The sequence below is a fragment of the Camelus dromedarius genome, chromosome 4 (assembly GCF_036321535.1).
Source record: "Camelus dromedarius isolate mCamDro1 chromosome 4, mCamDro1.pat, whole genome shotgun sequence".
NCBI lineage: Eukaryota > Metazoa > Chordata > Mammalia > Artiodactyla > Camelidae > Camelus > Camelus dromedarius.
The window spans coordinates 41404963-41420467 of record NC_087439.1 but is presented as its reverse complement, the minus strand read 5'-3'; the positions used below and the strand labels follow the sequence as shown (position 1 = coordinate 41420467).

At 33.6% G+C, this 15505-nt stretch overlaps 1 protein-coding gene across 5 annotated transcripts in view; it reads left to right on the top strand.

Annotated features, from left to right (window-relative positions):
* The first annotated feature begins 13851 nt into the window (after positions 1–13851).
* SCN3A (sodium voltage-gated channel alpha subunit 3) overlaps positions 13852–15505 on the top strand; it is a 113505-nt gene continuing 111851 nt past the window's right edge. For all 5 annotated transcript variants that reach the window (XM_064484865.1, XM_031451569.2, XM_064484866.1 and 2 more), the window contains exon 1: positions 13852–14112. The gene's annotated coding sequence lies outside the window, so the exon portion shown is untranslated. The remainder of the gene's footprint in view (positions 14113–15505) is intronic.

Sequence of the window (15505 nt, the reverse complement as noted above, 5' to 3'; positions counted from 1 at the left end):
ATCCAAAATATATAAATAGCTCATATAATTCAACAGCAAAAAAAGAAACAACCTGATTAAAAAATGGCCAGAAGACCTTAATATACATTTTTCCAAAGAAGATATACAAATGGTCAACAGACACATGAAAAGATGCTCAGCTTTGTTAATCATCAAGAAATATGCAAATCAAATTCAGAATGGCCATCTTCAAAAAGATCACAAATAAATTGTTGGCGAGGATGTGGAGAAAAAGGAAACCTCATACGTTGTTGGTGGGAATGTAATCTGATGCAGCCAATGTGGAAAACAGTATAGGGGTTTCTCAAAAAACTAAAAATAGAACAGCATTATTAACAATTGCCAAAATATGGAAGCAACCTAAGTGTCCACCAACAGATGAAATGGTTAAGAAGATGTGGTATATATATATATATATGTATATATATATATATGCCACCAACATGGAAGAAGCTGAAGGGTATTACGCTAAGTAAAATAAGTCAAACAGAGAGAGACAAATACTGTATGATATCACTTATATGTGGCATCTAAAAAATAAAACAAACTAGTAAATATAACAAAACAAGAAACAGACTCACAGACAGAGCAAACCTGTAGTTACCAGTGGGGAGAAGGAAGAGGTGAGGGACAAGAGAGGGGTAGGGGATTAAGAGACACAAACTACTATGTATAAATTAAATAAGCTACAAGTATTTATTGCACAACACAGGGAATATAGCCAATATTTTACAATAACTATAAATGAAATATAACCTTTAAAAATTGTGAATCACTATGTTGTACACCTGAAACTTATAAAATATTGTATATCAACTATACCTCAATAAAATTTTTTTAGAAAAGAATATGCAGTGTTAGTTATCAAAGGGGAGATAAGAATTGTTTAGCTCTATCCGTACAACTGAGTAGATCTGTGGTAAATTATAGTTTTTCTCCACAGAATCAAACTTTGTATGTTTAAAGTTACTTCTCTGTCTTTCCATTCTCCAGGCTTAAACACTATGACACAATTAACATTTGCCTATGGGATTTATACTCTCTTAACAATTGTACTATTACTCTCCTTTTCATTTGGGTCAATTTTGAGAATCATTATTCATAAGTTCTGTATCCTCCATTTTCAATTATTTGTCTCCACACTCAGCAATTAAAAATTTCTGATATAAGCACTCCTCTTGTCTATGGTTCTTAATTTTAGCACTTTTTTTTTCAAGTTGCTTAATTAGGTCTCAGATTAGAAATGCTGCAGCATTACAAAACGTGTAACTCTTTTGTTATCAAAGAGATAATCATTTCTCTGAGATATTTTATTGTAATTTATTTAATGGTTCTGTCCAATTTGTTTCTATAATAATGTAAAACATGAACTATTATGTATAAGAGACTACATTAGAAAATTTAGAGATTACAAGGATAAGCAAAATATCTAAGCTTTCATGAAACTTACAATCTACTAGGTGATCTAAGATTTTTAATAATTATGCTACATGTCTACACATTGTAAATGCTAAAAGAGAGCAAACCAGTTCTTCCCCTAAATCCTTTACTGTAAGATTGAAAGCTCAGTAATATTCCACTGACACTCCTATTCCAGATTCACCAGGCATATGATCTTGGTCAAGTTACTTGACCTCTTGAAACCTCAATTACTATATCTTTAAAATGAAAACAACGCCAACACTTAACTCATAGAGTTGTGAAAATTAAATTTAAAAAATCCACTTGAAGCACAATACAGTACCAATCACTGTGCCCATGAAATACAAGCCATTATATTCTTATTGTTATATATCCGTATGCCAAAATATCAGAAAGGTGAAAGGATGATAGACAAATCAATGAAAAACTGAGAAGCAAATTGTTTGGATAGAAGGCTAATGATTTTGGGTAAGACCTTGGAAACTTCACTTCTGGTAATGGAGGAGAGAGGAAATAAGTCCTGAAAATAACAGGATTTCCTGCCACTTCAGTGAGATGGGGCATCAAAATCCAAGTAGGTTTGTAGAGTGCAAGGAAATGTGGTATTTCCTAACTGCCTAGGTTGTGGGCTCTCAATTAGACTTACTACATATAGTCAAGGTTGATGTCATGGAGAGCTAACTGAGAGCATTTCTGAGTTGCATCATCTAGCCACTCAGCAGCCACTCAGGAAAGCAGATTCTCCTACCTTGAATATTGTAGTGTTTGTTTCTAAGTCCAAAGGAGAGAAACCTGGTCCAGGCAGACATCAGGCAAGAGAAAGAAGGGGATGTGCAAGGGACTCTGAGAAAACACACAGGTTTACAGTAAATGCACCCCAAAACCTGTCCTAACTACTGAAGCTGGAAAACTGAATAGAAAACAGTAGGTTATAGAAGTACAGTGTGAAGAAACAAAAAGGAGGTTAGAGTTTGAGGAATCAAGAGAAAGTTAAAGAAGCAAGAAACAGTGAGAGATTTCTGGAGTAACCCCTTGAAATGGTGAAGAGATTGAAGCAGGAATATGAGTTCTCCTCTTTAGTAGCAGAGAGACCAAAACCTTAAAAAGGAATGGCTGACTATAAAAAAAGATTTTTTTAAAGTTTCTTCTGTATAGCCCAGGGAACTATATTCAGTATCTCGTAATAACCTTTAGTGAAAAAGAATATGAAAACAAATATATGTATGTATATGTATGACTGGAACATTGTGCTGTATATCAGAAATTGACACGCTATAATTGACAGTACTTCAATTAAAAAAAAAAAAAAGGAATGGCTGAATTTTACATCCAAAAGATGTGAACCCTGATACCAAGATTCCCAGCCTCACAAAAGATTCTGACAAAATTTTCCAAAGACATGTCATTACTTAAATATTATTATCTTAATAAATCTTTTGTATGATAACCCAACTTAAAACAACAGGCAACCATCCCATGAACATTTTAATTCCTTCTATGTTTCAATTTTAACTTCTTTACTTAAATCTCATCATCTTCTAACATATAATATAATTTACTAATTTGTTATGATTATTATTTATTGCCTATAACTTCTCCATCCCTAAAACATAAGCTTCATGAAAGTGGAGATCTTTGTCTTGTTTACTGATTGATATGTTCTAAGCATCAAGAAAATTTCCGGCAAACAGTAGATGCTCAATAATATTTGTTGAATAAATGAATCCTTGACTTGCTCACCTCTACCTTCACGCCTTGGTCCTATACAAGACTTTGGAACTTTAAGATGATGGGTGGAGGTGCCCTGATAATTACTGAAATTGAAGTCACTATTAATATATAATTTTTCACACACCTAGATATAGACTGAAATTCATATATACAACATAAATTCTATATTTCAAAACCATATACTTGTATCTATCTCCAAGTCCATCACCTTACACATACTATCATCTTTCTCTCAGGTTTACAAGAGTAACATCCATGTCTCTCCCTGCCTTTCTTCTTGGCCCCCTTTTAGTAGATAGAGCCCCTTAAGAATGCAATCCCTTGCTTCCTTTCCAGCTTTTCCTTCATCAGCATCTCCCAATTCCTCCTACATCCCTGATCTTCACAATTTTCTCAACACACATCCCTCTTTCTGCTCACAGCACATTGGAAAGTTTCATTAATCTATTTATCTTTGTAAAATTAAAACAAAGTAGTTATTTCCTGAAATATAAATACATAGTAATTTCAATTGTGATTAATCTGATTAAAAATAATTCTTTTAGTTTCTTTTCTCCACTAATAAAGTGAACTTTCAAACTGTGAGGAACTTTTTTCCCAGCTAAATTCATCTCTTAAAGTCGATAAATTACATAAAAATACATCTTACATAAAACAAGCTTTTCAAAGGATTACACCCTCTAGACTTGGACATATAGTCTACGTATGCCTTTCTATCTTATTGTTAGCACTAAATAATGCTAGACAAACAGCAAAAATTTAATGTAAATTCAAATAAGTATTTTCAAAAAATAAGAGTGTATGTTAAATTTAAAAATTTAATTCTTCTTGTATTGACCTAATCATGCATAGATTTAGGCATAGTTATTTGCATGCATCAAATTTTAGAAGACAGAATGAGAAATTGTATAAGTGAATTTCTAAATGCTTGCTTACAATTAACAGTAGAGGCTAAGGACTTCTGGAAAAAACAACAATGTATTTTTCCCTTTATCTTAGCTGATCCCACAGCCTGACAGTGTCACACCAACAAAGTTTGTGTAGGAAAAAAAAGGTCTGTTACTTAGTCACAAAGCCCTAGAGCAGAAAGTGTGTGTGCATATGGGTAAACAGATTATCCAGCGATCTTTTCTGCAAGAAGCAGAGAAGCATATCTCCAATATCTGACCTTATCTGCTTCCTATCTGTCCTTTCCTAATGAAACCCCATGGTAATAATGGCATTTACAAGCACCTAAGAACATTTAGTCATTTTAATAGATAACATTCTCACTTTTGACAATGTGTACAGTAGTATGAAAGGTAACACTGAAAGGCTACAGTTAATTCTTTGCACTTAGGTATAGGTTCTCACAACTTGTTACTAGTGGTGAGGTGAAGTAAATTTTCCTACCTTTTTAAAAATAGAGTAGAGTAAAATCTTGTTCTCTGGTATTAGATAGCAAAGTTTTTCTCATAACTGGCTTTCTCAATTAAAGAGGTAAATAATATACCAATATATACATAGTGACACAATATCATTCTACATATAACAGATACATTTTGGATACCTACTATGTGCCAGGCATTGTGATAAGTAACAAAGAATAGGAAATTAAAAAGTAGAGTACTTACTCTCAAGGAACTCATGGTCTTGTGTGGGAAAGTGTTGAAGAGGATAGTTGGAGACAAATAAGCTAACATTTACAATGTAATATAATATGAAAAACACTACCATATAATATGATATAATACAACCATCTGGGGAATGCAGAAGAGGGTGTTTAAGCCATTTATGAGGAGAGCAGGACAGGATATCAAGTCCATTATCCAAACTGAGTCTTCAAGGATAAATAGCTGTTGGTTAGGTGTTGGAGGGAAATAGGAATGAAAAAGTCAATAAAAGAAAGTAATTTCAAACTGAGAAAGGAGCAATTAAAAAGGCATAGTTGCCCAAGATACCTTTAGAAAACTGTAATTACATAGCTGTATAGTAAAAACATGGAGGGTAGTGTATGTTGGAAACCACTGAGAAATGGAGTATTTTTATTGTATTATTCTTTTATAATAAAGATAAAAATAATTTAGTATTACTGAGTTGAAGCACACCTAAATAATATTTTGACAGTTGTTATATTTGGAATATTTGAGCCCTTGATATAAAATCACATTGTCTACAGAACAGACTTTAAACTGACAATTATCCTGTTTTTTAGACTGACTTTTATCACCATGTAATTTTTGCTTTTCTGTACCAATTTTTCTCAGCTAAAAAATGTGAAAAATATCTACACTTCTCAACTTTTAGAGATGTTGCAAAGAAAAAAAGATGTAATAGATGTAAAAGTATTTCATTATCTTCTTTCAGAAAAAGACCATTTATTCCTTTTTATAATTTACCACACCTTATATATCAAGCACTGGGTGAAAGTAAGCTAGTGTCAATATTTAACAGCAGGAGTATGGACTACAGAGGTGTAAAGGAACAGAAAACATAATGTAAATTAATTTAAGTTTTCATAAAGTAATAATAATTAATAAAAGTAAATGCAAGCACAGTGGTAGGTAACTTTACCATTAAGGTGACTAAAGACAGAAGCATGGAAGCTGAGTATCATCATGAACGAGGTCTTTTGGAAGAAGACAAATTCCAAGGTCTTTTCGAATAGCAGAAGGGATCTATTCTAAACTCAACTTTAGAAGCGAACAACTGAGGAACAAATAAATATAAGCAGTATAAAGGTACATATTAAATGTATTTTTAATAACTTAAATATATTTTTTAATTACACTAATAATACATACATACATAATTGTACAAGGTTCAAACAGAACAGAAATATACAGAGCAAATCCTAAAATTTCCACACATTTGCCCTTCATTCCCTTCCTCCTCTGAGAAATAACTGTCAAAACCTTAATGTGTCTTTTTAAAAATGTTAGTATAATGCACATATTAAAAAGTGTCCAAAACATAAATATCTGGCTCAATGAATTATCATGAAGTGAATTCCTGTTCTACTGCCACCCAGGTCAAGAAACAGAATCTTCCAGCCCCCAGAATGGCCTCAGTCTCAATTAATCCTTGCCAAACATCACATTATCTCAAGAGGATTCACTATCCTTACTTTGAATATTAGCATTCATTTTACCTGCTTTTAAATGTAATAATAAGAATCATAATGTTTTGTTTTTTGTGTGTTCATCTTCTTTCTGCTCAGCCTTATATTTGTGAAATTCATTATGTAGCATCAGAGAGCAGCTGTAGTTCTTTCATTTTCATCTCTGTGCAATATTACAGATCAAGAACATAGCATAATTCTTTTATCCATTCTCTTGATGATGGATCTTTGGGTTCTTTCTCATTTAAACTGTTTCCACTCATGTTGCTATGGACACTGTTATATATCAGCATACATATCTATCAAGTATATACCTAAGAGCAGAGCTCATTTGTGCATAGGGTCTGCTTATGTTCCACTTAAGTTGATAATGCCAAACAGGTTTTCAAAGTGGCTATACTAATTTACATTCCAATAACAGTATATGAGAGTTTCTGTAGCCAGACCCTCACCAACACTAGTATTACCAGCCTTTTAAAATTTAGCCATTCTGATGGGTGTAGAGTGGTACCTCATTAGCCCAGTAGGACAAGACTGTTCCTCTAAACACTGCATTGGAAATAATAGTCTTGGAAACAGGAAAATGGGGCCTGCGTCTGGGAACTTTTTCTTGAAGTTTATGAAAAAGCATTATTTGGCTATGATGCTTATGAAATCAAAATAGAGCCAACTAAAGTTATAGCTCTACCAACAAAGTTTCTGAAGATCTTGAGGAACCAGAGACTGAAGGAATGAAGAGACTAACTCAAAACTCCTAACTGGAGGTTATAGCTCTATTCTACTCTGAATTTTTGTGATTTATACCCAGTTAATATGCTTACAAAGTATGGCCAGATACCACTGAAGTCCCAGAAGCCCTACATTTGTAGCTAGTGTCTATTTAACCTAAACTTCAGGATCCACTTCCTGAAGACCTGAAGATCATCTATCATTCTATCTGCAAAGGCTACAGTGAAGCTAGAATTGTAGAAAATGATATCACCCTTCTAGTCTCTTTTTCTTTTTCTTTTTTGTATTTAAAATGATAAACCCTGACAACATAAGAATGAATTTCTTTAGTAACAAAGGATAAAGGTTCTTTGTGGACATTTATTTATTTTTCTTTTTGCTCTGAGGTATATTGCCAAGTAATCATCATTTATTTTTCTTGTTTTGTTCAAATCAGTCATTGAAATGTGGTCCAGATTGGTTCAACATTCAAAAATCAATTAATGCAATTCATCACATCAACAGACTAACAAAAAGGAATTAATCATCCCATTTATTTTTGGTCCTTACATCAGATTTCCTTTGTGGATGTCCTTTATTTCCATCTTACAATGTGGGCTGATTGCATTTTCAGACTCCAGAAAAAAAATTATCTGGGGTAGGATATTACTCCACAACTAGGCAGATTCATGGATGAATCTGGATGTCATGTCTTTCTCTGCCTTGATTTTCCTACCTAGCTTCCTTCCTCCCCTCCTTCCTCCCTTCCTTCCTTCCTACCTTCCTTCCTACCTTCTTTCCTTCCTTCTTTCCTTCCTACCTTCTTTCCTTTCTTCCTTCTTCCTTCTTCCTTCCTCCTTCCCTCCCTCCTTACCTCTCTCTTTCTTTCTTGACTGGAATATATGCTCAAATGACTCTTTGAAAAAGTAAATAGGGGAGTTAAAAGTTCAGAGTTTAGATAATCTGAAATATCTTTTTTTTTTTTTGCTTCTCATACAAGATGTATTTGATTTTCCAACTTGGCTGGGAATAAAACTGAAACTATGTTCCCACACCTATTGATGGCCTTTCTTCCTTGCTATCTACCAACACTTATTATTCTGATAGTGATCTGATTCTTGTTTGTTCTTTCATCTTTGATGTTCTGAAATTTTATAATGCATCTTAATGTGTGTTCTTCTTCATCAAGTGAACATGTGTTGAGCCTTTTCACTTCTGGAAATTTGTCTTGTACTGTATCTACTTGGTATTTACTTTAGAGATTGATGTTCTTTTTTTTTTTTCTATCACATCACATTTTTATATATTGGGTTTTATTCAACTTTCTAAAAGATGTCTTCACAAATAGGCACATGGGAAAATTCTCAAAATCACTAATTATCAGAGTAATGCAAATCAAAACTACAATGAGGTATCACCTCACACCAGTCAGAATGGTCATCATTCAAAAGTCCACAAATGACAAATGCTGGAGAGGTTGTGCAGAAAAGGGAACCCTCCTACACTGCTGGTGGGAAAGCAGTTTGGTGCAGCCACTGTGGAGAACAGTGTGGAGATTCCTCAAAAGACTAGGAATATACTTACCATATGACCCAGGAATCCCTCTCCTGGGCATATATCCAGAAGGAAGTCTACTTCAGAAAGACACCTGCACCCCAATGTTCATAGCAGCACTATTTACAATAGCCAAGACATGGAAACAGCCTAAAGGTCCATCAACAGATGACTGGATAAAGAAGAGGTGGTATATTTATACAATGGAATACTATTCAGCCATAAAAAACCAACAACATAATGCCATTTGCAGCAACATGGATGCTTCTGGAGAATGTCATTCTAAGTGAAGTAAGCCAGAAAGAGAAAGAAAAATACCATATGAGATCACTCATATGTGGACTCTAAAAAACAAAAACAAAAACAAAAAAAAACATAAATACAAAACAGAAACAGACAAAACAGACTCATAGACATAGAATACAAACTTGTGGTTGCCAAGGGGGAGTGGGGTAAGAAGGGATAGACTGGGAGTTCAAAATTTGTAGATATTGACAGGCATATGTAAGATAGATAAACAAGATTATACTATATAGCACAGGGAAATATATACAAGATCTTGTGGTAGCTCACAGTGAAAAAAATGTGACAATTAATATATAATATATGAAAAATTGTGCTCCACACTGGAATTTGACACAACACTGTAAAATGACTATAACTCAATAAAAAATGTTTAAAAAAAAGACTCTTCCCTGTGAGCTCACTTTTAGGAAAAACAAAACAAAACAAATAGGCACATGGAAAAATGCTCAATATCGCTTAATTATCAGAGAAATGCAAATCAAAACTACAATGAAGTATCACCTCACACCAGTCAGAATGGCCATGATTCAAAAGTCCATGAACAATAAACGCTGGAGAGGGTGTGGAGAAAAGGAACCCTTCTACACTGCTGGTGGGAATGCAGTTTGGTGCAGCCATTGTGGAAAACAGTATGGAGAACACTTAAGAAACTAAAAAATAGACTTACTATATGATCCAGCAATCGTACTTCTGGGTATTTATCTGGAGAGAACTCTAATTTGAAAAGATGCATGCACCCCAGTGTTCATAGCAGCACTATATACAGTAGCCAAGACATGGAAGCAACTTAAATGTTCATTGACAGATGACTGGATAAAGAAGTTCTGGTATATTTATACAGAAATACTATGAAATAATATGAAATACTACTCAGCCATTAAAAAGATAAGATAATGCCATTTCAGCAACATGGATGGACCTGGATGGAGATTGTCAATCTAAGTGAAGTAAGCCAGAAAGAGAAAGAAAAATACCATATGGTATCACTTATATGTGGAATCTGAAAAAAAAAAAGGACATTATGAATTCATCTACAAAACAGAAACAGACTGTAGATGTAGTAAACAATCTTATGGTTACCGGGGAAAGGGGGTGGGAAGGGATAAATTTGGGAGTTTGAGATTTACAAATGTTAGCCACTATATATAAAAATAGATTTTAAAAAATTTCTTCTGTATAGCACAGGGAACTGTGTTCAATATCTTGTAATAGCCTTTAATAAAAAAATACGAAAATGAGTATATGTATGTATATGCATGACTGAGACACTGTGCTGTACACCAGAAATTGACATATTGTAATTGAATGTACTTCAATAAAAAATAATTATAAAATAAATAAATAAAAGATGCCTTCAGTTTTTCCTCCCAAACTGTCTAATGAATTTTCACTGCTGTATCTATGATATATATAACTTATGAGAGCTCTGTATTACATTTTATTTCCCCAAGGTGTCCTACTCTCACTTCATAGATGCAGCTAGGATATTAAATATAGTATTTATATATTCGTCTTAGCTCAAGATATTGTCTTGATTTTTCAGATTTACTATTTTTGTGTTTGGAATAGGCCAAGGGAACCACCATTCCAAATTGTAAGTGGGTGGGTAGGAGAGGCAATGAGAGGGAGATATCTAGGAAAATTTAAAAGAGAATTGGTAAATCAGGTTTGGATATCTGAAATCATAATTACTCACTGACAGATCTAGTGGAACAATTAAAAATATTAGCAATGAATATTTGAATCAAATAAGACTAATATTTTCATGATGATGTGAATTCTGTTAAATTTGGTAAAATTTGTTTATAATTTATATTTTAATTTATATTCACTTATTATAATTATATAATTCTGTTATATTTGCTATAGTTCTGCCCGTTGATTTGTTATAGAACTTCATTGTTTTCTTTTTCTTCCCCAAATTTTATCTCATGATAATTCCCCCTCATTGTCCTCAGAATAGAGTTTATACTTTAAAACACACACACACACACACACACACACACACACACACACACACACACACACACACAGCCTAGAATCACCTAAAACAATCAGTTCCCCAGAAAAACACCACCAGGAACTCTTCTGAGTATTTGGATACTCAAAAGTGGGCATTAGAAGGAATATAGTTCTAAGTATCACTACTAGTGGAGGAATTAGTATGGATTACTAGGGACTTCCAGAATTAACGAACATTTAGTGAATGGATAATCCGGCTGTGACTAGGGAAAAAAAGTTTCTAGAAAATAGAAATATCTCTGATGGGAAACTTACACAACAAAACAGTAAATTGTCTTGAATTTTCACTTAATGTGTGAGTAGCAGTGGTCTAAGTTAGTGGAAGCTCATTTCCCTTATGCTCCTCCAGCACTTGGTGCATATTTGTAGCACAGCAGTTATTTTACTGTATTATAATTGCCTGTGTGGTAAGATATGTGAAAATGTGCTTTTACTTCCTCTATATCTCATTATTTTGTCTATAAAATATATATAATAATCTCTTCTATAGGTGAGGGTTAAATGAATATATACAAAATGCATAGAACAATGTGTGGCACATAATACTAAATAAATGTTGGTTTTTGTTATTGTTATTAAATTCTTCACTATTACTTGAGGCTCTTCCCCCAGCCACTCCCCTCAAATTCCGGCCAGATTTTAAGGCTGTTATTTCCGAAGTGGAATTGTCATGGGGAACAGATAAAAGAATAATCAGATTCTTGTATTTTAAATTTAAAAGGCTTTAACTTAAGTGTATGAGGTGAATTGTGTCCACTCCCCTTCAGGGAAAAAAAATATATTGAAGTCCTAATCTCCAGTGTCTCAGAATATGCTTTTATTTGGAAATAGGGCTTTTACATAGGCAAGTAAGTTAAAATGAAGTCATTAGGGCTTACCCTAATCCAAAATGACTGGTGTCCTTATAGAAAGAGGAAATTTGGACATAGAGACACATATGCACATAAGGAAGACAATGTGAAGTGATGCAGGGATATCACTATAGAAAGATGGAGACAGAGGTTGGAGTTATACTGCCTGCCACAAGCTAAGGAATGTCTGGGCTACCTGAAGCTGAAAGAGATAAGGAAGGATCCCTAGAGGTTTCAGAAGGGTCATGACCTTGCTGACACCTTGATTTAGGACTTCTAACCTCCAGAACTGTGAGACAATAAAATTTGTCTGTCTGAGCCACTCAGTATGACACTTTGTTACAGCAGCCCAAGCAAACTAACACATTAGATATAAGGCAGAAAGATTTCAGAGGAAAACTTGTGGATCCAGTTTACTACTGACATAGAAGGAAGAGATCCAAGCTAAACTCTTTGGGGAATGGAATAAAGTTTGTAAGGAAGCAAGGGAACCCAACCCAACTGATGCCTCTGATAAGGGCTCCCCACATATCCTGTCTTCCCAGGAGTAGCTAAAAAGGAATAAAGAAGAGAAGTTGAAATATTCTAAAGTAGCAGGGATTGTGCCTCACTTGTCTGAAGCCCAAAGAACACATTATACCCCATGCAAAGGAAACAGTAGAACAGAGCTGCCCATGTGGGATGCTTGGGACGTGAGACTTAAGTCAGCCAATTACAGCCCAGAGCAACCATGTAAAGCTGCTACTTGTTTTTCTTCCCTCCTCCGCTAAGCACAGGAACAAAAGTTACTTACTCGAGAGAAAGAGCAGACAAAACCTGAGGTAACAAATGGTCATGAAAAGGGGATACTGCCATGCAAAACTGAATCGATAGTGTTTCTGGGGCTAAATGGGAATGTAGGCACATTGGTAGATGTCTGCGTGGAGAGATGATGATGCCCAAGGATCATACAGGATTCTACATCTCACTGGATGCCCACATAAAACCATGGGAGGCTGGGGATCCTACTCTGTTTTCTCCATGTATGTAAGCATGCTTGGACTTAGATCAGTCTCCATGAGAAGAGTGTAAACCTGAAATCATTGCAAAAAGCCTCAAGTGACTCACCCGGATTTATTTTCCTTCCATTAGGCAAAATGGGGCTGGAATTTAATAAGTAAATAACACTTCTTGAGCATATGCCATAAAAATATGGTATCTGCTATATTTCTCTGTTCTTTATACATAAACTCCCTGATGACGGTACTGTGTGGTTTTATCTGTCTTTTCAAAGCTCATACAGTGCCTGACATATATTGAGGTGTTCCATCAACATTAACATATTTAATTAACTAACGATAAACTAATAAAATTATAGTTGTTCACTCTAAAGTAAATTGAAAAGTCAAATAAAATGAATAGCACTTTGATTAGTTAAGAAATCTCTTCTAATAAACTGATAAAAGTAATTTTCATTTTGCTTATGTCTTGTGTGCTTCAATATCCTTATAAATCATGTTTTCTTAAGTAGTTTAAAGATATAGATATAATATATAACCGATGATTGAATTATCTCATGTAAGATGAATTTCAACTGTTCCTTGTGTCATACACTAAATACTCCATAGATCTAAATTAGCTAGGCATCATTGAAGTTTAAAATATTTTTCCACATTCAGATATTATTTCTTATAAATATTTTACCAAAAAGCAACACAAAATGACTATCAGTGAATGCCTATTACACTGTTCTTTAAGGAGTCAGATTACTCACAGAAAAGAATTCTCCCGTGAAAAGAAAAAGTTTTTAGAAGACAAGAGCAGACCACAAGAGAGATTTTGTAAAACTCTACATGTAAGGTGTAAGGTAATCTAAAAACCTAATTTTCAAACAGAAATTTGTAAGGTTTTTAATTGCAGTCGTTTATGGTTGCATCAACTCTGTAAACTTAAAAAAACTTAGAAAAATATAAAATATTAGAAAAAATCTGCATACTCAAGTAATTTAGCACACAAAAGAATATTTTTATACATACTCATATGCTGAAGATAGGTTACATTTTACTTTATGATAAACACTAATGGGGATGTTTTTCCCTTTGTTCAATTTTCTGTGTCTGCCAGTAGATGGCGGTACCATGTTGAGTGCTGTCAGCTTTTTTTTTTTTTTTCCCCCCCTCAAAGCTGTTTTCTGATATATGTTGGGTACCATAGAGTGAATCTCAGAACAGGAAGCGGAGACATAAGCAGAGAGGATTCTGGAAAGGTCTCTTTGTTTTCTTGTTCACAGAGAAAGCAAAGAAAAGAAAACAAACATTGTAGTTAATATGTAAACCTCTGTGGCCAAAAATCTGAACAACTGCAGGGGAAGACTCATACTCTAACCATCTTGGATGTGGGCTTTGTTATGCTGTGATCCATAAGGCTCTGTTGTATCAGGTAAGCTGGCGAAACATTTAATTATCTGAACCATAGAATCTAGCCATCAGATCATTTTTCTTATTTTAAAATCATCTTCATGCTGCTATTTTTAGCCTAATGTTGTTATAATGTAAATTATAGGAACCAAAGGCTTCATTTGATGTGTAAACTGCTTACCATTCCTTTATCTCAAAGGAAATAGAGGCTCTGTCTGGAAATGGTGACTTATGGTACAGACTAGGCATTACTGAGCTTGTATTTTTGAAACATGTAGATACTTATGATTCATTGTAGTCAGAGAAAATATTTTTTATTACACAAAGCTAACTTAATTGATTTTGTGGCTGTAAATTATCTATTTAAATGTCCAGTGTGTCAAGTATTTTTTAAACATACATGTGTAGTGAAATTGGAACTATCATTCTTGTGCTTTAGTCTTTTATTAAACAGCTTTGAAGATGCCATGCATATAGGGAGTGATAACAATATAGAGGTATTTAGCTGTCTAAAAAACATTATCATTTGTCTCTAAAATCATCTATTCTCACCAATACTAACCATTAAAAAGAGATTTCACCTTCTAATAATAAAATGATCCCTATATGCTCCATTACGTTATTTCTTTATTTTAATATTATCATTTTATATTAAATATTTACCATTGAATTTATTGATTTAAAGGGTATTATATATCTTCTTGATGAATTGTCTCATAAGCTTCATATATTTCTGTATTTTTCTGTGTATATTTAATAACTGGTTATTATCATTATTATCAATTACCAGGAAGAGCCACTTAGACAAAAAATAATTATTTACTTTATCTATAATCTATATTTTCTGTACCTTTCTTTAAAAAATTTTATAGCATAATCATAAATGTTTTATTTAATTAGCAGTCATATAATTAGAACAGAAAATTACTGGCAGAAAAATCAATAGTATTAATTGAAAGAAGAGTTTTAAAAATCATAAAGGTTTTTTTTTTTTTAATAAAACAGGTGGTGTAATGTAGCATATGAGAACAAAGATAAAGGTATAAGTACCTATAGGAATTTGCATGAAAATATTTCATCACAATCAGTCCAAGTAGTGAGTGCTCTGTGTGGAATAAAGACCTCTGATTTCAACCTGGGTTTCCAGTCAGTACTGGTCAAATTGGCCTGAAAATAGAACTTGAGGCCTCTGCTTTAAAAACAACTATAATCACTAATGACATGGTAAAACATACTGATTTTCATTTAAGATTTTACCTTGAGTAGCAATAATACTACCCCTAAAAACATTACAAAATAGCATTTCCCTCAGAGAAAAGTCCTGGGTCTTATATATTTCAGAAGAACTCCTACCATAGGATATAAAGAAAACTGTTTCTTTGAAAAGGGTTCCCAGAAATGGATGTTAATGAGCC